This window comes from Acanthisitta chloris, unplaced genomic scaffold (assembly GCF_000695815.1).
Source record: "Acanthisitta chloris isolate BGI_N310 unplaced genomic scaffold, ASM69581v1 scaffold1232, whole genome shotgun sequence".
Classification (NCBI taxonomy): Eukaryota; Metazoa; Chordata; class Aves; order Passeriformes; family Acanthisittidae; genus Acanthisitta; species Acanthisitta chloris.
In genome coordinates, this window is record NW_008660891.1 from 194,922 (window position 1) to 216,433 (window position 21,512).

The following is a 21,512-nucleotide window of genomic DNA, read 5'->3' on the forward strand; positions in this document are numbered from 1 at the left end:
TTAGTCTAGACAACTTTCCACAGCTGTAAAGGACATTGTACAAAGCACATTCCAGAGGCTTGAGAATTGTTCTCAGCCTCTACTGCAAGAGATGTAGTTATTTCAACCAGAGGCTTCCAGCAAGGAATACAAGAGCTGTAGACCTTATGCCTAAAGTCTTTGAAGAGAGTTAACTGTCTTCAGTACAATTCCAGTCCTATAGTCTTCTTGCTCCACACAGCTGTGTTAGAAGTGTCTATCTTCCAGTCCTATAGTCTCCTTGTTCCACACAGCTGTGTTAGAAGTGTCTATACAGACAGGGGCAGTTGAAAGCCTGTCCAGCAGTGTGCTTAACTGCATGAAGAACAGAGATTATATTATGCTTTGCTGATGTAGCTGGAACTGATGTCTCTTAATAATGTGCCAGGCAAAGACACAACTTGATCCAAACAGTACAGAACCTGTGGCTACTTTATTCTCTAAAAACCAACCAAACTCCATGGCTTATTTGTTTCAAGAGGACTTACGTAGAGAAATAAATGCCTGGCATTACTAACAGTGGTTTGGAAGAAATTTGTGTCCAGTTTCCTAGCTTCCTTTATTTTTGGATTTGTCCTAGTACAGTAGGACTAGCCAGAAGCGTTTTTCTTAATATTTTAAGGTTATGAGAATACTACAGAAGAAAACAAAGTAGTCATGGTCACAGCTGGTAATGGAGATTGCTGCAGTTAGTGGTTATGGAAACCTGAATATGTGATGGGAGTATCAAGCCAAAAGTCACTGGACTCCTTTTTGGTGACTTGAGATGCACAAATAGCAGAGCTCAACTTAAAGCATGGTTTATAGCATTGGGGGGGAAAAAGCAACAAACAAAGCCAAAGCATACTCCATTGTAAACCCTTGTCATAGTTTGCCTGACTGTCAGCTCCATCTGCAAATGAAGCTGGTGGGAAACAGACAATCCAGAAAGAAGAAACTGCAGTAAATTGATTATTATTGCATGGTACAGACACAAGAAATATAGCTAACACCACCTGCTTACCTTCTGTAAATAGAGACAAAAGATGAGATTAAAACTGGCCATCATTTCTAGTATAGAAATACTGAAGCATCTGTCAAATACTTGACACTTACAAAACCAAACTTTGTTCAGTCTGGCACTGCTGGAAGAGCATCTGGTAAAAAAAGAGCAGAACCTGGAACAACTTCAAACAAAGCCTTGCTCTTGGAGGGGTATTGCTATGGTAACTAAGTTATCTCAGCCTCACTCAGATGCCTGTTCTTCTTCCCTTTAAACTAGCCAAAAAGCATCAAAATGTCCCACAGGTAATAAAGATTTACAGAATAAGTCTAGTATTTCTAGTAGTGAAGATATTTAAGTATTCTTTTTCAGATAGCTTTAAAATCCTTATATGCTTAGAAATTAGGTCTCTAATAGTAGAATGACTATGGAGTGAAGATGAAAACTAAATTCGGTGTAGCTGTTTCCATGGAACTTGTCACTTTGGGAGTGAATATTGTAATGAATACTCGGGGAATCTTGGTGGTGGTTTATTTCTGCTGTGTAAAAGGCTGAAACATAGCCCAGGGTTTCCATCATGATTTGCAAGTATAATATGCTGAGCTACTCGATCTGTTAATTTTCCATTTTATTTTTCTTGCAAATTATACCTCTTTTAGCATAGTTGTATTATAAATCTTACCTTGAAAGCTTTGTGTTGTATTGGCAGAAGATGAAAGTATGAATATACTGTCATATTCATGACTTGCTGAGGTCTAATCTTACTTCTAAATGATGTTTCATGGGAGTATCATTTAGCTAGAGCTCTCCTTTTAAATGGATGTAGAATTTGTTTGTCACATAAGTTGTTCTGAGAATTAATTGCTTAATGTGGTATGTATGAACTACTTTGAAAATTATGGCATATAGGTGATGAACATTATTACCAGGTAATTATTATTAATATACTGAGTTCTAATTAAAGCAGCTATTGGGAGATGAAGAAGGTAGTGTCTGCCCATTTTGATGTCAATAATGTCATAGTCATAAACTTGATATAATATGGTGAAGAGGTAGCTCTGGGAATAGGTGCTATTTTTAAGAAATCCCTTTCATCACTGTAACCTAATGGCAAAATGAGTATACATTTTAGCACTTATCCTGTTAAGGGAATGATAACTGTAACTACTGCCAGACGGGCAGAGTTTAGCACAAACAGAAATGTAGTAAGGGTCCAGCATATCTCTGGACAGGAGATTGGTGATCTCTGGCAGCATTTGAAGTTTTCTTTTATGACAACTTAAGGTAAAGGGTGTTGACTTTTGTGACAAGCAACATGCCCAATGTGTGTGTTAAACTAAGGGAATTTATTAAAAAGAAATGTCTCAGCAATTGCATGTATGAATGTGAACAGGTCATTGTGTTAGTACAGGAAATGTTCTGACTGTTCATCAAATATTAAGAGTTTAGTATCCAGGTTGGGGATGAATTTATGAAAGTGGATATTGTAAGACTAAATTTCTGAGATGTAAGGAGTTATGTGCACTCACTGTCTCAAAATTACAGTATTGGAATTGCACAGGTAAAATTATCTGCTCTAGACTGGGTGATTATTTAGCCATGTACAGCAGTGCAATTTCATCTGAGACCATGAATTAACAGCTCCTTCAGCTTCAGTAGCACTGCAGTATATAGCCAATATATACAGCATCGGAGTATCTTACCTAGTGTGTATGTACCAACACAATAGCTTCTAAAGAAAATTTGTTAAATCCATATCTATGGGTTTGTTTGGTTTGGGGGGGGGCAGGGTGGGGTGTGTGTGTGTGATCCAAACACCACAAGATGGAGGATTTGGGAAGTTAATTCATTAAGCCTTGTTGTTTACATCCAAGTCTGATAATTGTCAGGAAGGGAAGTAATTAACTGTTTCTTTCCACTGCATTGTACAGGAATCTGCCACTGAAAGGTTACTATTAAATAGCAACCTTAGAAGAGCTGAATGTGTGTGATGTCTTGCTGCTTCTCAGAAAAGGATACTGTCCTGTGTTTCAGGATATCTCTAATTCATCATTGATGGTGCATCACTATTTTGATGGTAAATTTCATAGAATCATAGAATATTCCAAGTTGGGAGGGACACACAAGGATCACAAATTTGTTAGACTTTAATTCCTAGATCTGATATATTTTGTGGGGTCAGTGAAGTAAAGAATATTGTTAAATATTAATTTATTGCACTAATTCTTTATTGATCTCTTATTGATCACAATAACCTAACAAAGTGGTTAGGTCTTTTGTGTTAGCCAATTTATTTTGATGCATGAAGTTTAATAAAGGAGCTCATTTAACATGTACATTACTATATTTAATTGCTTGATACATGCTAGTTTTTCTTCAAATAGTATTTTTGTTCTTTCATCTTGCAGCTCTAACATTAGGGGGGCAAAGAAGGGAAGTGAAGCTGGTGTAGGGTCTGGAGTACAAGTCTTAAGAGGAGTGGCTGAGGGAACTGGAGGGAGGAAACAGGGGAGGTTTAGATTGGATATTAGGAAACATTTCTTCACAGAAAGGGTTGTGAAGTCCTGGAACAGGCTGCCCAGGGAAGTGGTTGGATCCCAAACCCTTGAGGTGTTGACAAGACATGTAAATGTGGTGCTTAGGGACATGGCTTAGTGATGGATTCAGTGTTAGGTTAATGAGTGTGGACTCAAGTTGCAACAGGGGAGGTTTAGATTGGATATTAGGAAACATTTCTTCACAGAAAGGGTTGTGAAGTCCTGGAACAGGCTGCCCAGGGAAGTGGTTGGATCCCAAACCCTTGAGGTGTTGACAAGACATGTAAATGTGGTGCTTAGGGACATGGCTTAGTGATGGATTCAGTGTTAGGTTAATGAGTGGACTCAATAATGTTAGCGGTTTCTTCCAACCTAACTATTTCTATAACAACATTTGCATGAAATTTGTTCACATAGTCAAGTTATTTTGGCTGATTTCCATCTAGATCATTGTAATGCAAGACACTTTTCTGTGCTCGTTTGAAAAATTCTTTTTTAATGATGCAATTAAATTCAGTTTAGTTTTTTTTTTATTTGACATGTTCTGCAATATTTAGTTTTTTGTCAATGAATTCTTTAGTCTTTGACAAGAGACAGCTGTACATTAGCCTAGACAGCAAGCTAGGAAATCTGGAGTTTGCTGGATATCAGTTACCAAAAATTTATCATGTATTTTGGGGATATTTTGCTCTATTCCTGTATGACAGGTTAAAAAATGGTTTGGAGACCTTGGTTTTGATTTACTTTTTCTACCTTCTGCTGTCAAGTATTTAACTGGTTTATGTAATGGGATGCATTTCTAGATTCAAGTTCTATGATGTGACTTTAAAGTAATCCTTGGTTTTACTGAAATCTCATAGGCTTTATCTCTTCTGTCTGATGATAACATTTGGAATATAGGCATATCTCAAAGGGCAATGATTCACAAACTCCCTCTTTATATACTACAAATATTGATGATGATCCATATTTCCCTTTACTAATGCTGATTGTGGGAGGATGCTTGAGATTTATGTTGCTACATTAGTATATTGTAAATTTAACAGAGTTGAGAGCCAGTTTAAATAGCAGTCCTGGGTTAAATTGTTTGCAATCATTGCATCTGAAGAAGGCAAATACAGAAAAATCTGACAAAAAAACCCCCAATTTGTTAACTTTTTGTTCTGTTTTGCAAAGCTGTATCAGGCCTCAAACAGGTTTAAAAACAAATGTAGTGGGATAAGAGATCTGTACTTCCTTTTGCTTTCAATCTTATTTTCTTATTTCTCTTGTTTTCAAGAATAATGTGGCCACCAGGACTTGAGCAATGATCATCCCCCTGTATTCAGCATTGGTGAGGCCACACCTCCAGTACTGTGTTCCATTTTGGGCCCCTCACTTTAAAAAGGACATTGAGGTGCTGAAAGGGAGTTGTAGAGAGGTGAGGTCTCTTCTGCCATGTCTGCAGTGAGAGGACTAGAGGTAACAGTCGTAAACTGAGATGGGAGATTCAGATTAGCTATTAGGAAATTTTTTTTCTTTGTTATGGTGGTCAGGTGTGGCAATGAGGAACGGACTCTGATGCTGTTGGCACATGAAGACCTTTATTTTCTCTGCCAGCTAGCTTTTATACAGCTCCCTAGTACTTTTATATCACAAATCCTCCTGCATATTTGTCTGCCCACAATTCCTCTTTCTTATCTCCCCATTTGCATAATATCTACAGTCCTCAGCAACAGTCATCAAGTTTCTTCTCTGGGTCCTCTTTCCAGGTGTTGTTTGCACTTACTGCTCCCACAGTTTCTTGCTGACCAAAGCAAGCACATCGTGGCACTTATCCAGTGACACAGGGTCTATTCCCACAGTCAGGCACTGCAATATATTGTCCAGGGAGGTGGTGAAGTCACATCCCTGGAAGTGTTTAAGAGGCATCTGGATCTGGCACTGGAAGTTATGGTTTAGGGGTTACAGCAGAGTGGCAGGTTAATGGTTGGACTTGATGATCTTGGAGGTTTCCTCTAACCTTGATGATTTTATGATTCTAGGGATGCAGTTTGATAATGGATTTCAATTTAAAAAAAAATAAACACCCCACGGGGAGACAAATCATCCAGATTTGACATTTCTGAGTATTTTCATTGCTCACCACTTACTATATTTGGTAATAAATTTTGGAAGGAGAATATGATTCTAAAGTTTACTGATGTCTGAAGACTTATTTCATGCTGATACTCTTGGCATAGGCCTCTGCTCTTTTACTCTTCTGTGTTTGCTTTTTAAGGTTTTAAGTCTTTTATTAATTGCTAAAATGCAAGCTTCAAAGAAAGAAGTAATTAATTTTTGGAGTCTACAGTATGTTGTTTAGAAAAGTATGAAAAAAGATTTGTAGAGGGAATAAAAGTCACAAATTTTCTTATAGTAGCCTGTAGAGGTCCCAAACATGAGACACCATCTTCTCTGGTAAGTTTTCTATAAATAGGTAATATCTGGTGCCTCATGTTCTATTAATCTAAACCAAATGTGTGGTGATGGGGAAAGTTGAGAACTTGTTGCTAGTGGACAGAGTTCCAGCCAGTAGAGGATGAATAACAATACACTAATAGAACATCCCTTCCTTTTTATTCTTACCCTTTAAATTGAATAATTGAAGAAACGAAATGGAATTAAAAGAATGTAGAAGAAAGGGCTTACATCTACCAGAGACCTTCCCAAAATCCTAAGAGTTCAAAGTGACACAATCTTTTCTATGAAGAGGTGATTGTGGTAATGCATAATTAATTCTATATGTATGATGAAGTCAGCATTGCATGGGTTAAAAAAAAAAGCAACCAAAAAAACAAACTCAAGAAGAGGAGTGCAGTGTGAGTAAAAATGTAGAAGAAAGGGCTTACATCTACCAGAGACCTTCCCAAAATCCTAAGAGTTCAAAGTGACACAATCTTTTCTATGAAGAGGTGATTGTGGTAATGCATAATTAATTCTATATGTATGATGAAGTCAGCATTGCATGGGTTAAAAAAAAAAGCAACCAAAAAAACAAACTCAAGAAGAGGAGTGCAGTGTGAGTAAATGAAGGTCCGATATGATGAAGTCAGCATTGCAGGGGTTAAAAAAAAAAGCAACGAAAAAAACAAACCCAAGAAGAGGAGTGCAGTGTGAGTAAATGACTTGAAGGTCCTTCATAGCTGAAATAAATTGTGGAGAATGTGTGAACAGGATGAAGACCTAGTTTCAGCATTTATGTTTTTCTCATATTTTTGGTGCAAGTGAAGCAATCAGAACTTAATTACTGTTAGACAATATGAAAAGTATTCAATCAGTGGATCCTGTGTAGAACATGGATGCAAAAAGATTCCAGTTTGTCTTTGGTTGTGTCAGTCATGAACAAAGTTGACACCTGCAGCAATGTTTAAAGGAGCTGGCATGATGAGAGAGCACAGATTTATCGTGAATATCATGCAGATTGTGGAACATCAGTTTTACTAATTCACTGTTTTTGTTTTTAATGGCAAACTGCCCAAAGCCCAAAATGTACAAATAGAAAAAAAATTTCCTCTAATTCATTGAAAAATCAGCAGCCTGAGGGCATGCTGATTTATCCTGTATGCTTCTGTTCCTGGTTATTGCCATCTGCCAGTACGGCCTCCTGTCTCTGAAATACTAGCTCTTTAGACTATGTGTACCATGCTGGACCTTAAAGCAGATTCACATTTTCTAAAACTATACTGAAGATCAGGCATATAATCAAAAGAAATTTAAATTCATTCTGCTTTTAGGATATGTTTAAACATAAAATTCTTTTAACTATTTATGCTATAAAATTTTAGTGCTCCCTCAAATGGACATTTTTATCTTAATTAAGTAGCTGCTGAAGGAAGTTATTAAAATTACTAGTAGCTGCATGGTCTTACATACCTTGTTTCCATCCTAGGTAGCTATGCCAATACTACATTATTATACCACCTTAAACTGACAGAACAGTATTGATATCTTTCATGGTTCTGCCATCACACTTTCCAATAGGAATGAATAGAACTCTGAGCACCCTGGTGAGTGTCAATGTATTGGGGAACCAGATATACACAAGGTTGGCATGTGGAGACTTAAGAAATTATTACTGAGTAACCTAATCTCTGGGTTGTCCTTTGGAAAATTACTGCCATGTAAACCTTCTTGAAAGGAGGTGCTGCAAACTGATTAAAAAACTCAGAAGTCTTTGCTCCTTATGTAAATCCGAGTTGCTTGCAGTGTTATGTGGAACAGCTTTTCTTCAATGTTTTCCATGATAAAACAGCACATCAAAAGTCCTCTTACTTTCTGCTTTGTCACAGCTGACTTTCTTCTTACATGAGCCTCAACTTTTTTTGCACTATTTCCAGTCTAATATATTAAAGACTTGTTTGTCAAAGTTCAGTGAGTCCTTTGTTGTCTCACTTCCAGGAAAGTAAAGGAATAGAGGGTCTGAAGAGAATTCTTCGTCTCACTCTTCCTGGCAGATACACGAACCCTGTTATCCTTCTCATAGGGCTCACCTGAGTTCCTGTCACTCTGCCTTACCATTTCAATACTATTAAGCTTCCTCCCACTCTGAACAGTAAAATCTCCTTTACTCCATATCACTCATTATTTTACTCCATTAACCTCATGCCTGGACAGTGTCTTCCATTACAGACGATCTATTTGCATAGCAGTTGGAATTTCTTCTTTTTCTAATGGAAAAGAAGCAGTCCTTTCTCCTCATCAGAAAAAAATGACTAATTCCCCCACCCTTTTACCTTTGTCTTGTTACTGTGCCCACATGGCATCCTATCAAACTGATAATCACCTAAGTGGAATTATCCATATGTTCACTCACTATTCACTGTGATAATGCATGTAATAGTTCACAGTACATTGTGACTGGTACCTTTACACTTGGTTCAGACTTCAGGTCCTAAAGAAGTGCAGATGTTGACTGGTGTTAACAACTGTATGTATTAATTGGAATAAATTTACACGTGGCTAGAAGTCTCAGTCTTTGAATATGCTGGACAGGTTTAATAGATTACACTAATAGATTCATGTGGTTTCCAGACTAATATTTAGAGGAAATACTTAAAAGTGCTCCACCACTCAAGAACAATTCAAGAACTCCTAGTGCTTTGGGGAGATGGATCTCTCCGTTCTTCAGAGCTTTCTACTACAACATCAATATGTTATCTCTCAGTAAAAATGAGGTGGATCTTAAATACTAGCTTTATCTCAACTTGCTGAAAAGTTTTTAAGGGATGCAAAAGCAGATATGAGAAACTAAACTGTTCTGTAAAACAGATTTCACATCATATTACCTGGATGGTATGTTGAACTTTCAAGCCATAATGCAACTTATGCAAAATAACCTGTGTAGCAGAAATGCTTGCATGGAAAATAAAGGGCTGCTACTGTCAGCCTAAAAAAATATAGTTAGTAAATAGTTATTGGTATGTTATTGAAACTATAGTGCCTGCATTAAACCCTCCCCCCCAAAAAAAACAAAAAACCCAAACCAAACTAATCCAATCACCCAAACTTTTGACTTTGAATAACTGTTTTCATCTAGGTCTAGTCTGCTAGGACTGAAAACCCATCATCTCTGGTTTTCACATAGCAACCTGAAATACCTATCCAGATAAACTTAGCAGTGAACTGCAGAAAACTGCTTGTGAAACCCAACTGTGCAGTTGCTTTCTGAGTAAAATAATATGAAAGCTGGATATGTTAAAAACAAAGGTTCCTGGTGCATATTAGTAATAGAAATAGGTACAGGTGTAATAGAAATTTGCAAGATGTTATAGTACTTCAGGTAAACTGTTAAAGAGAAAAAGATCAATGTGTGAATGTCAAGAAGCTAGTGAAATTTGTGAAATGCTGTTGGGCACTTGAAAAAGTCAGAACTTTGTCCCCTAATAGTTACCTCAGCTTTTGGGTGACTTTATTCCTGAGGGTTTCAATTTTCCAAGACTCAAGCTTTTTCATTATGTTAGAATTGCCTTTCTGCAGTTCCTCGTTAAATGATGTCTTCACTCTTGTTAATTATCTGGAATTCTCAGACTGAGAGGTAGTAGTAGATGTAAATTTTATTGTTCTGCTAAGTGATTAACAGTTAGTGGTGATAAAAATTCAAAAGCTAGTTAAAGCCTTGAATTTAATTAGTTTGGTATTCATTTGAATTTGGAAAGATCTCTTTGAATGGGAAAAAGTAAGATTTTTTTTCACAGTTATTTCTAGGTTAGTGCCTTTGTTTTCTTCTGGTTTAATTAGTATTATGCTTGGCATTTCCCCGTGGGTTTCATTGACAAGATGTAGAGTACGTAGGTTTTTGAAACACAGGGGTCTGAATGAGTTCCTCTAAACTTTGCAAAGGTGCCATGTGTCTCCAAGGCACTAATTGTGAACTTTGCTATATGCATAGCCTAGTACTGTCAGGGAGAGGAGAGGACATGAGTGAGGTGGTCTAGTGAGATTTCCCTCTGTAAGTTTGCACTTGAGTTCCTTTGACCTTTGGTAGAAGTTCAGAATGTTCTTACATGTGCCATTTTGTACAGATCTGTGCCCATTTTCTGTGAATGTCACCTATTATGTACTGCATGATGCTGATTACATATTTTATAGGGGGAGGGCTCCACGCTGGTATAAAATTGTACAAAATAGGGAATTATTTGTTCATGAATGTTTCACATTGTCTTAGCTATTTATTTTCCAGCCTCATTTGCCAAAGTAATCTTAAAAAGTGCACTACTAACCTGAAATAAAGATTTAGAAAAGAAAGGATCTAAAAAGAGAGGGTTACCCTCCTCCCCATCATCTTTCCTAAAGGAATATCTCACCATACGCCTCTTAATAAGAAAGTGAGTTTTGGATGCTGCTAGAGGAGGAAGAATCTGCCTGAATCTGCCAGTAGTAGGTTTTGGACATTGGCCAAAGATGTGTAAGGGAAAAGCAACTGTTTCCTTTCTCTTTCTTCCCCTCTGCAGCAGGAAGTTGGGATTTTGATATTGGGGAAAGGTGAGGCTAAATGAAGTCACATCTCTTTTATTACTTAAGAGCAATTAAATGTTATGGAAATAAGAGTGGTACGTGAGCCAGTCGAAATCCTGTTTTAACTGTGATGAGACAGGACAGGAGACAAGCCTCTTCCTTGTCATAAGGTTTGCTTTTAAATACTGTTGTATTTAGACTGTGTAAGAATCCTTTAGTGATAAAATGCAGATATGTGATTCTGGTGCAGCTGGGACCATACCTTGTGAGATGCTAAATTTGTAGAAGCAAAAAAATTAGCTCTATTTACTGACAAAATTTAAAACCAGTGGTACTGAACTGACTTCAGCAGAAGGATTATTGTAAGGACCCTGTAAGGAGTCCAGGATTCCTCACTGCCTAGTTCAGGCCTAGCACAGTGCTAGACCATGGAGTACGTGTCACTTTTCACAGGTGGGAATCCAGGTATTAATATAACTAAATACTGAAAAACCATTTTTGAAGCCTTAAATGCTTCAGAGGAGTTGAAACCTACATGCTATATTTTTCTAAAACATTAATATAGAATTTGGAACAAACTGGGTTGTAAATAACTGAATTTGACCCTTCTAGGTCTAGTTCTGAAGACTTGTGGAATTGCTGTGCAGAAACAGCATGGCATATATTTTTCCTCTGAAGTCTTTCCACACCTGCATATAGCTGGTTTAGAACAAGACTGTCAAACTCTTGCTGTATGCACTTTTAGTTTGCCTGCAATGCTGTGTGTTTTTATCAGACATATTTCATTGAGTTCTTATGAAGTAAGTGAATGACAGAGCAGTGTTTAGCAAGGTTTGTTTACTTGGGCTTATTACTTAAACCCTCTGTAAATTGCAGTTTTGTACTGGGGAAGAGAGGGGAGTTGCTGAAATGTCAGCTGCTCAGCATGAAACTCCTGGGAGATAGGATTTACAGTCCTGACCTGAATCCATGCAACCTCTCTGAGTTCTGGATTGCCAAAGTGCTGTGTTGTCAGTGTAAAATAGCACTGTGCTATCAGTATGCCAGCAGCAATAAAGATGTACTGCATCTGTCTCATGAATACTAAATTCCCATGCAAAGTTCACACAGAAAGTTTCATATGCATCAGTCATGTTTGCTCTTTTTGTAGCTATGTCCTGGTTCCATATGTAAGCATTTCAAAATAAGCTTCCAATGGTTAAACTCTATAAAAGAAATTCACATCAGAGATAAAGCTCTTGGAGAAGTTAATGTGATGTTCAGTGCAAACTCTCTCATTGATTGTTCCCAAATCACATCACCTGAGGATGCAATAATTAAAGACTCACTTAGCTATCTTATTCTAAATTACTCTTGTATTGCTCTCTCTCCTGCCCCTCAGTAAAGCCCAAAGTCATTTAAAATGGCAGAATTGGTAGTGGATACTAGTGATCTTGCTGATTGCATCTGTACAGTTAAATTAGATGTGCTTTGGACCATTCTCAGGCAGTGAGGTCAGCTGCCATGAAAAAAGCCATTGCTGTATTATGAAACTGTTTTGCCCTCTAGCACAAGGAACAGGTGGGCAACATTCAAGCTGACGTGTTTTTTCTGGGAATGATTCTTGTTATCTGCTGTCTCCAGAACCAGGGAATTGTGTAGGGGAGTGTGATTTGCTACATGTGAAAACTATTCAAGACTTAAAAATATAACAGTCAAAACAAGACTCAATGCCCCTTAATGGTGTGGTATCTCTTTCCTGCCACTGCTTAATTTTCCAGCATAGATGTACCTTGGGATAGGGTTAATTTGAAAACCTAGGAACCTAGTCAATGATGTTGGACAACAGCTGACAGAGAAATGACAAGGTAATTCTTCCTATCCTAACCTCTCTGCCTGAATTTATCACTGAATATATAAGCAATGCATAAGGTGGAACTGTGGACGAGTAGATGACATTAACCCTTTTAATTACCTGTGCTACCTTGGAGGAGATATCTGTATTAGTATTAGTTCGAAGAAGAAAGTCAGAAACAAATAATAGAACTGTGAGATGTGGCTCTAGAAATAGTTGTGAAAATTGTTTGTGTGTAAGATGAGTTAGAGAAAAGCTCAAAGCAAGAAGCATAGCTATGGAGTGTTGGAGAAGGAGCCTCTAATGAAAAGACAAGCGAGGTTGTGACAGAGCATGAAGGAGAAAAAGCAATGGAAAAATAAAATAGGGTATTACAGTGGTGTTAAAGGGAATCACAGAATCATAGGATTTTAGATGTTGGAATGGACCTTACAGACCATCTAGTCCCAGCACACCCTGCCATGAGCAGTAACACTTCCCCACTAGACCAGGTTGCTCAAGGCTTCATCCAACCTGGCTTTGAGCACTGCAAGGGCTGAGGCATCCACTACCTCCCTGGCTAACCTGTTCCAGTGTCTCACCACACTCACAGTAAAAAAACTTTTTTCCTAGTATCCAGCCTAAATTTTCCCTCCATCAATTTGAACCCATTACCCCTTGTCCTATCACTGGAATTTCTGACAAAGGGACCCTCTCTGGCTCCCTGTAGGCCCTTCAGATACTGAAAAGCTGCTCAGAGGTCTCTACGCAGCCTTCTCTTCTCCAGGCTGAAGAGCCCCAACTCCCTCAGCCTGTCTTCATAGGGGAGATGCTCCAGTCCTCTTATCAATAAGAGTGGCCCTCCTATGGACTTTCTCCAACAGTTCCCTGTCCTTATGCTGAGGACACCAGAACTGTGTGCAGTCTTCCAGGTGAGGTCTCACAAGAGCAGAGTAGAGGGGAAGAATCACCTCTTTTGACCTGCTAGCCACACTCCTTTTGATGCAGCCCAGAATTGCTAGTGCTCACTGCAGCTCATGGTGAACTTCTCATCCACTGTCACTCCCAAGTCTTTCTCCTCACTGCTGGTTTCAATTACTTCCCCACCCAACCTGTAGGTGTGCCTGGGATTACCATGGCCCAGATGTTGGACCTTGCACTTCATTTTGTTAAACTTCATGAGGTTTGCATTGTTCCACCTCTCAAGCCTGTCAAGGTCCCTCTGGATGTCATCCCTTCCCTCCAGCTGTGACTGCCCCACACAGCTTGGTGTCATCAGTGAACTTGCTGAGGGTGCACTCATTCCCACTGTCAAGTGGAAGGCCAAAGTGAATGGAAATGGGAGACCAGTGTTTTAAACAAGCAGAAACTATTGAGTAGTCAGAGCTGGTTTAGTAAAATTTAGGTGCTTAAAAGGATGAATCCGCCCAATTTTAAAATCATGTATTTGGAGGACTTTGAAAAAAATCTCACCTGAGTCTCTACTATGTAGCAAGTGCTTTGTAATTAAATTCTAGTCTGCTGGATTCATATTCTGGCAGATATCAGAATCCTTGCCTCATTGCATAATTAGATGGTAAAATAGAAATGTTCCTTTCTAATAGATATATAAAGCACTAAGGATATTTTAGAATTCCTGTCAAATCACTCCATGTAAATTAGCTAATCAGATACCATAGCTACATAATGTAATGTTAAAAACAGCAGAATTACACCATTACAGGAATCAGCTAGCCCTGTTCCAGATTACAGGGTTTTATAATTACAATGTTTCTTCATCAACCCACTCCACTTCATGCTGTCACATAGCTTTAGAATTGTTACACACATTTATCTCTGTATATGTTTCCATCCTTTTAAAAATTCATGGTTTTAAATTATTTTTTTTCTAGAAATCCTTTTTTGGGTGAATGCTGATGCTGGCATGTTGGATATATGCTAGTTAGTGTAATGGCAAAACAGAGGCTCTGTTTATTTAGTATATTGTTGAGCCTGGAGAAGAGGCTCAGGGAGACCTTATTGCTGTCTACAACTACCTGAAAGGAGGCTGTAGCGAGGCAGGGATCAGTCTCTTCTTCCAAGTAACTAGCCATGGGACAAGTGGAAACAGCCTCAAGTTGCACTGGGGGAGGTTTAGATGTGATATGAAGAAAAATTTCTTCACCAAAAGGATGACCAAATACTGGAACAGGCTGCCCATGAAAGTGGTTGAGTCACCATCCCTGCAGGTATGTAAAAGACTTGTAGATGTGGCACTTATGGACATGGTTTAGTGATGGACTTGTCAGTGTTATGCTTTGGTTGGACACAATGGTGTCAAAGGCCATTTTCTGCCTAAATGATACTATGACTATAGGACTTCCTTTATAGCACAGCTTGAAGGTATAACAACACAGGCAAGCATTAGGTGAACACTTTTTGCTTGTGATGCTTTTCCAAATTCAGTATATTTGAAACTGACTCTAATGAAATGCACATTCTAGGAAGACAAGTAGATCTTATTTAAGATTCATAATAGAATATTAAAATTTACTTATGAAAAAAATGTACCATAAACCAAAAAGGTCTTTTATATTTATGTCGTTAATTCTGGAACAGCAAATGTTCATAATAGAATATTAAAATAAAATAAAAAAATGTACCATAAAACAAAAAGGTCTTTTATACTTATGTCGTTAATTCTGGAACAGCAAATTTGACCAAATTTCTGAGATATTCAACATGCTTAGTGTCAGGTCAGAAGCACAGAATAAGCTTTTACACCATTACAGCCTCTTTGTAAAATAAAATTTCTCCTTACTCTGTGGTGTTTTCATGTGTGTTTCATTAAAATTCTTCTTTCTAGATGTGAGGAGCAAGTATTTTTCTTGCATTTTTTCTGTACATCAAGCACAACAAAATGTAAGTAATCTTGTAATCATTTTAATCAAGGCAGTGATTTTAATCAAAAATCCTCTTTTCCTGTAATACCAAAGATAGATGTGACAATGGGAAAAGAACTAATAATTTTAACATACAATACATTCAGTTTAAATAAAAGCAAGAACCTATGGGGATTTTTTATAGTGGCTGAGTTCGGTTGGTCTTTTTACAAGTATACAAAGTAAAGTCTTAAGACATGTTTGTTGAAATGTCTGATGCTTTTAGTGCAGGGCTGTCATGAAGTGAGCACAGGCTGCATTTGTCACTATTGTTTTCACACGGAGGCCTAATGGTGGAACTCATTTAAAAGCCAAGGCTCTGATTTTTGCCCTGTCATATTATTGGGTTTTTTCTCCTAGCTTTCTTCTGTGGAAGGGAAAGTAAGGGGGACCTGTCAGAATCCCATACTGTCTGACCAGGTTCTTCTTAGGTATTCCATGCAAGGATTGTTTAATGATTAACTGTCAAGCTTACTTGGCACAGTGATACAGCAGTATGCTGAAATCATAACACAAATATAATATCCCAAGACCAGTCCCTGTATGCTCACATAATGTTGGTTGTCCACAGTCACTGAGAAGGAATCATAGAATCATACAGTGGTGTGGGTTGAAAGGGACCTTAGAGATCATCTAGTTCCAACCCCCCTGCTATGGGCAAGGACACCTTCCAGTAATATGTGGGTTGAAGCCAGCTCTCTTCAAAGTTTATCCATTGTCCAATTTTTAGAATTTATATTCATCTGAGCCATTCACCTGCTTCCCTATCCTGACTAATTTTCTCAGGAAAGACTGTTATACCACCAGGTGACCCACTAGTACAGCAGTGTACCTAAAATCAAAGATTATCCCCTAGCCCTCCTTGCACTGAGATAACATCAGCTTCTTTATGGTAACTGATGGTCATTCTTTATATAATTTCCTGAGCTCATCATTTTTGCCCATGTCCTCTGAGCTGCTTTCCATCATGAAGGTGCAGTTGCATTCCACCTCTTGGCTCAGACCAACATTGAATGATTACTGGTGTTGCACAGTGAGCTTAAGACATTGATCATGGGAGCTCTCTTACAGGGCCAAATCCTGCAGTCTTAATTGCATCAGAGTTACTTGCATAGACTTCAGCCTAGTGTTTGACTCTTCACTATTTATACTGATCTTCAAAACATCTTGGTGGTATACATAAATGAATATTTGGCCAGGATTAAAGTATCTTGGTGCCCTAAGATAGATATTCAGTTTAAAAGAATTACTGCTACCATAATGGATGTTTCTGATTTGACAGTGCTAGGGTTTGTTTTTTGTTGGGTTTTGTTTTGGGTTGTTTTGGTACCTTGTCTTCTCCAGAGGATAATGCAATACCTGAAAACTCTGGTTACACTTCAAATAATTTATCTAGGGAAAAAAATCTGAAAACCCTTAAATGTATATCATGGACCTTTGAGATTAAGAAAACACTGAGTTAAGGGCATATTTGAAATCTTTATTTCTGTATTGCTGTATCATTCCTCTATTCTTCTGTTTTAGACTCTCGTTGAGCAGGAACTGTTCTCAGTAACAAATTTGTCACTATCTGGATAAGCCAAAGATCAGGGCTGTTTTGGGCATCCTCTGGCCCTAAGAATACATTTTCACCATTCATCCACAACTTTCCTTCCCTCACAGCTGACATGAACCAGTTAATAGCAACTCAGAAGGCAAAGAAGTGCTGATCAGGAAAGGAATTAAATCAAAGACCTGCTCAGCTTCTAGCTAATGAGTTTTGGTTTTTTGCAATTTTTTCTTTTGATACTGTTAAGTCCTTTACCAAGCAACAGTAGAGTCTGGGCATCAACACAAAAGAAAGTACCAGCAAAGGCTGGCAGAAAGGCTATGAGTCTAGTTCACTGGTGTTGTGAGCATAACACTGACCCAGACTGAAAGAACTGAAAGGACTGAAATATGCTTTCCTCTGTGGAAAACATGAGGGAGGAAAAGGATGTTTGGCTTAGATAGGAGATGAATCTCTTTCTACAATACAGTGCAAGTTTCCACACAGGAAGGTGACCTGGGGAAGAAAATGGTCGAGATGAATCTCTTTCTACAATACAATGCAAGTTTCCACATAGGAAGGTGACCTGGGGAAGAAAATGGTTCTATGACATAGCCTAAGTAAGGCTGACCAGGAAAATTCTCATAAATTTTCCTCATAGGAATATATAAAAGAACAACTTCAGTCATAATCTGTTCTTTCAAAGTAACAAATCATCGTGCAGCTTCATTAGAACTTGCTGGTTTGCTGAAACCAGAATATTTTACGCAGACTATTTTAATTTCAGCAAAGCTGAGGTGGGGCTCTGACAGTGGGTTTCTAGCTGGCTCTCCTGCCTCAGCCTTTGGCAAGCTGCCTGGCAGGTTGACAAGCGACAGAGAACATGACAAACTAGGGGTTTCTGGCACTTGTGCTCATCACTCCCTGAAAGGTGAAACTTCAGGCTTTTTAAGACTCATGATTCCAAGGCAGCTTGGTAGGTGGACTGCTCCAAACTGAGCACTTGCTTTTCTTTTTAAACCATGGCATAAGATTATAACCAGCATGAATGCTGATCACAGATGACAGCTTTTTTAAATAGCTTTGTAGAAAGACAGGCAGTAAGAAATCAAGTCAATAGTTTTTCTAATTTGTGAAGAGGAAACCTTTCTTGATTTGAGAAGAAAATAAATACATGCTATTTTTATTAAATTAAAATATTTATTTGACATTGCTGTTCCTCAATAGCAAAGTCCAAAGTTAAAATTGCAATATATTAGCACCAAAAGACCATCTCAATGGGCTGCTGTATATTTTTGTCAGTAACTGAAAAACAGATATTTTAAATCTTGTTACCACATATGAATTGTTAAATTCGTATGTGAAGTAGATCAAATGAAATGTAGAAGCTTTGGTCTTTGGTGCTTGCCCTGTCTAATAGTTTTTATTACCAAGCTGTCCTGGTTTGGCTGAATGTGTTGACGAGAAGTGAAAAGTAATAAACTGTGATGGCTTGACAAGCTACTCAGTAATGAATGAAATGTGGGCCTGACTTTGGAAATAGAAGTGTGGCATTCTCAAATAACTTGTCAGTGGTTATAGATCAATCTAGAAGTGGCAAAATATTAATTGGACTCTACTAATAGGGGTTATATCACCTGGACAGATGGATACTAACCTTTCTGAAATCAGAGTGAGTTCAGAATTAGATTTGTTCTTTTTGGGAAAGAATACATCTCACCTTTGAAAATACAACACCCTACCACCACCACTTTGCTCCCCCATTCATTCATGGTAGAATTATCATTCTGTGGTCCCAGATGTCTTTGGCACTGTTGTTTCCAGTGTCTGAGGTCCCATCTCCTAATAAAGACTGACAGAATGCACAGAATGTGGGGGTTTTTGTCAGAGCTAGAAACTCCCTGGAACTCTACATTCCTCTACTGAGGTTGTACTGGGCTTGCTCGTTTCACTTCTGAGTGATGGTTCAATTGAAATGTAAATGTATTCTGAACGTTTGTTTTTTTCCAGAAGGGATTTGATTCAAGCAGATCTCTTCTCTCAATTTTTTATATGCCTGAAATATTTACTTTGAGAGAATGAAATAAATTTGCAGTGTCATCTTGTAAATATGTCTTCAGACTCTGTTAGTTCTCATCACATTTTGATCAGCTACCTGATTGCTGAGCTCGATTTCTGTTCATTTCTTAATGTCAAGCAGGAAGTGGCTATGAACGTGGTCTTAATGTGGCAGGAAAAGTGTTTTCTTTCTATATTATTCTGCAATCTTTAGCCCATCTATGATGTACATAATACAAGCCCTTCTTGATCACTATTCTAACTTTTATTTCCTTTCCCCTGCTAACGATTGCCAGGTCTGGCTTCTTATCTTGCCCTGGAGCTCTACTGCAATTTCCCATAATATTCCACCCATATATCTTTCAATTCAGTACAAATTGGCAGTGCTGCTGCAGTCAGCATGCATATATCTTTCTTTTCTTCTGCCTTGTGCTGTTCATCCTTCTGCAATGTATCTCTATACCCTTCTCTGTCTGTAGGAATCCATCCTTTCTATAGACTGTTCTGGAAGTTAAGCAGTTCTGTCAGGTTCCTGATTAGAGCAGGTGTCACAAGCTGCAATTTACATCAAGTTTCTTAGATTTACATATGTGAGTTCCTCCTTTCTTGTTTATTATGTCTTATGAATTCTCAGAGAAAAAATGGAAGGATCCCAATGCAATGTGTCACACTTTTGAATGATCATTCTTAAACCTATATTTTTCACTTGCTACCCATGGCCTCATTATTTCTTTCTGGTTCAGTAACAGTTATCCATCAGTGGCTTTTTTCCTGAGTAATGTATGTCTTCTTTTTATCCTTTTAAATCCTATTGTTTTATTTCAGTTCCAAAGCATGTGGTATCTACTGTGAATAGTTAATACATGTCCTCTTCATTTATTGGTAAAAGTAGGTATTTTGATATAGTAAGTTTAAAATAAAAACAACAATAGCAACAACAAACCCCAACAAAACAAAACAAAAAAACATAACCCAAAAGCTCTTTCAGCTACATTCCCCTTAACCTGCATTTGAAATTATGTCCTCCTTATATTACTAGACACCTTTTCATCTAACAAAGTGGCAGGTTTTATAAAAATCCATTTAATTGTTTATTTGTGCCTCCCAGAATATTAGCAGCACTTCCACAGTGTTGCTAGAGAAAATAATTTTATTTCTGTGTGAGTCAAAAAAAAATTTTACTGGGCTTTGTGCTATTGGATGATTAAAAAGGATTTGAAATGAGGCAAGGGTCAAAAGTGAACTGAAGTTTAGCTTAATCAAAAGCAGAAGCAAAGCAGTAAAATCAGCATATGTACTTCAGAACAACAGATAATGTGTGGTTTATGCTAATTTCAGTGATCCCACAGGAAAATTGCACTTGAGGGTAACCACATACAAAATCTGGTAGGTGTATCTCTAGGAACAGAGTGGAAGATTTTATGCAGGCATGTCCCCATAAGTGCTCTGATTTAAATAAGAAAGTCAAATCCTCAAACAGTGTAGTTGAAAGTTTACTTCTCTTCCCTGACCTGCCAGCTCATAAACCAGGTGCCTTTCCAGCTATGTCCCATCAGGGATTTCAGTCATTTCCACCACAGCTGAGAGATAAGCATGAAGACTAGAATCTAGCCCTATACTCTGTTGTTCTTGCATTCATTACTGCTCAGTGATCTTCATAATGCTTTGCTATAATTCTCTTGAAGGTCATGGAATCTACAGAATCATTGTCTCAATTATTTCATTGGTTGGTTCATTGTCATCTTGCTTTTCATTAAGTTTCCTGTTTCCAGTGTTGTCCTTCATGCACTAAGCTCACTCTTGGACATATCCAAGAGTCATCTATTCTGATTCCTAACACATATATATATATGTGGAGGGTTTCATGAGGGGCTAGGAGATCATGATTTGTGATGGTAGAGCAAGCTCAATAAACAGTTTTTCTATGCTCTTTTTATATTACTCCACTGGATTGAGAATGTGTATTTTTTTTCTATACCACTTTTTTGGAGTTCCTGCTCCCTGCCCTGTGCAAAGATGGGGAGAAATCTTGCAACAAAAATTGCAAACATACTCTGTGCAGCAAAGATCAGTGAGCTTGTGAAGTTGCATTTGACACACATCAGTAGGTCATGTGCTGTCATATCTCTAAAAGTCAGTCTGAGGTGTCTATTGTTTCAGCCAATGGAAGTGTATGCATGCTATATAAAATGTATTTTAAATTATAAACTGAGTGCTATTGTGCTTTGTGGCAATTGCAACAGGAATCTCTGCTGGTTTCCTAAGTTGATTTCTGCTGAAATGTTAGAGAGAAGCATAATTGCATAATCCATATAATTGCATGTTTCCCTCTCATATGCATTCAGATCTGATTAAAATAATATCTTCTGCCATCCTGTTTGTATATTTGTAAAGGTCAAATGTGTTATTAGGCTTGACTATTCAGCTGCAGGATATAGAGGGCTTTTTACAGCATCTGTAATGTGATATGCATGGAAACCTTTCTGCTTACAAAATGACACCTTTTGGTCTCAAGGGTCACAGGCAGATTCTTACTTCATGGCAAGTAATGGTTCCAAATCTAGTTGAGCCAAAGGAGAAAGCATGAACCTGACTGGAAAGCTGTGGTGTTGCCTTGATGATGCTCTATATTGAAATGCTGTTACACTTAAGTCAATTACCTTTTTTGATCTTTACATTC